The 1,881-nt window shown below is 48.3% G+C and overlaps 1 pseudogene; it reads right to left on the reverse strand.

Annotated features, from left to right (window-relative positions):
• Positions 1-504: 504 nt before the first annotated feature.
• LOC120390595 lies at positions 505-1,510 on the reverse strand (annotated as a pseudogene).
• Between the last annotated feature and the right edge of the window lie 371 nt (positions 1,511-1,881).

Here is a 1,881-nt window from a genome sequence, read left to right on the forward strand (position 1 = left end):
CTTCTATAATATACTACACCTAATGGATTAAAAACCATTTGGAAATCTAGGACCATAATGAAATTTTTAGGAAACAATCTGGAACCTGTTGGATTCCATGTGGTTTGAAGACACTCTAAAATCCAGTGATGTCCTAGATCCAGTCAGGAATATAGAACCCGTAGACTTTGACTTTGAACACATTGAGATGCTAACAATAAATGATATTCCAGAGCCAGCTAGTGATGCAGTATCCAAGAGAGTCAGTTAGGTGAGTGATCTAAAACAAGCAAGATTCAGGAGCTGACTACTGATCTGGTTCCATTGATGACCCACTGAGCTTGAAAAAATTGAGACCTAGAACACATGGGATTCTTGCGAGAGAGAGCAGGGAATCTAGAATCCAGAGACACTGCAGGGTTTATAAACAGTGATATACCTGGAACCCTCCAGATTTTAAAACCATAGGGGATCTAGGAACAAAGAAGATGCCAAGTTTTCAACTCTCCCTAAGTTTGGGCACCTTCAGGCCATCTCCTGTTTTGTGTTCTGAACTTCTGCCAATGCCTTCCATTAGACCCAGGGGCACTGTTTCCATGATCATTGACAAAAAAGGCTTTGACCAGAGTGAGAAGAGACATCCTGAACACTCAGAACTTCTCCCCTATGAAGAGGTAGAGGATGGGGGAGAAGGAAGAATTGAAGCAGGATGTGAAGGTGAAAATGACAAAGAGGGTGCCCGTTACCAACTCTGGCACCTCCTTCTTGTAGAGTTTCAAGTTATGGTAGAGGTGGTAGGGCAGCCAGCCAAGGAAAAAGGAAACTACCATGGTCACCATGACTTTCAGTGGGTTCCCAACCCATGCCCACTTCCTTCCCCTTCATCTCCAGCCCCACGCAGACATAGCATCCCACGATGGTGCAGAAGGGCAGCAGGAAGCCAGCAGGAACCGGACCATGAGGACAGCCAGGTGGACCTGTCTGCCCAGGGCCTACCTCTTGGCTCCATTCCAGTCTCTGGAGATGTTATAATTGTTGATGCAGATGATTCTGCCCCTGTCCACCAGCTGGGTCTCCCCAAAAGCCAGGTAGAGAATGCTGAGACCAAAGGAGGCCAGCCGCATGTTCACGACCAGCTCCCCAGCCCAGGGCAGGGAGCAGTGATTCCGAAACCAGATGGGATTTTGAATAAGGGTGTTTAAGTCGAGACTGATGGGGGTGAGAATTAAGATGGAGGTGAACATGCCCAGAGAGAGGCATGCACATATAGGTTTGCACATGGCCATGCTGAAGACCCAGTGGAAACCCAGGAGAATGTAGACGGCGAAGAAGGGAATCAGCAGCGTGAAGAAGAGGTAGCAGGAGACCAAGTGGAGGAACCAGAGGGTGGTCACTGTCCTCCTCATCTTCAGCCCCAACACCCAAAGGTACAGCCTGTTCCCACACCACACCCACACACACTCACAGCAGCTGGGGTCTGGCTGGAATTCTCCCCAGTGGTTGTTTGGATGGTCGTGTTGCCTTTGTCCATGTTGCCCTGGTCAGAGACAGAAGAGGGGTTAAAAATGACCACAGAGGAGGGGAAAACAGAGAATGGAAGACAAGGAAGGGAGAAATACCAGAGGGTCAGGAAAGCATCATTGGAGAGGACCTCTCTGGACACCCTCTCGTCCTCCAGTCTATCCAGGCTAGGTATTCTCAGATTAACTGGGATATGGCCAGTGAAACTCACTGCTACAAGACAGAGCTATGGGTCACCTCTTGATCTGAGCATTCTGTGCCCAGGATTTTTGCAATATCCTCATCAGAACCCTTGTATGACACCTTCCTTCTTAAGTGAGAGCAAGGACTCTGGAGTAATAGAGAAATGGATGGAACCAGATGGATACGTCAGTGGTTTAT

Source organism: Mauremys reevesii, linkage group 24, assembly GCF_016161935.1.
Source record: "Mauremys reevesii isolate NIE-2019 linkage group 24, ASM1616193v1, whole genome shotgun sequence".
In the NCBI taxonomy this organism is placed as follows: domain Eukaryota; kingdom Metazoa; phylum Chordata; order Testudines; family Geoemydidae; genus Mauremys; species Mauremys reevesii.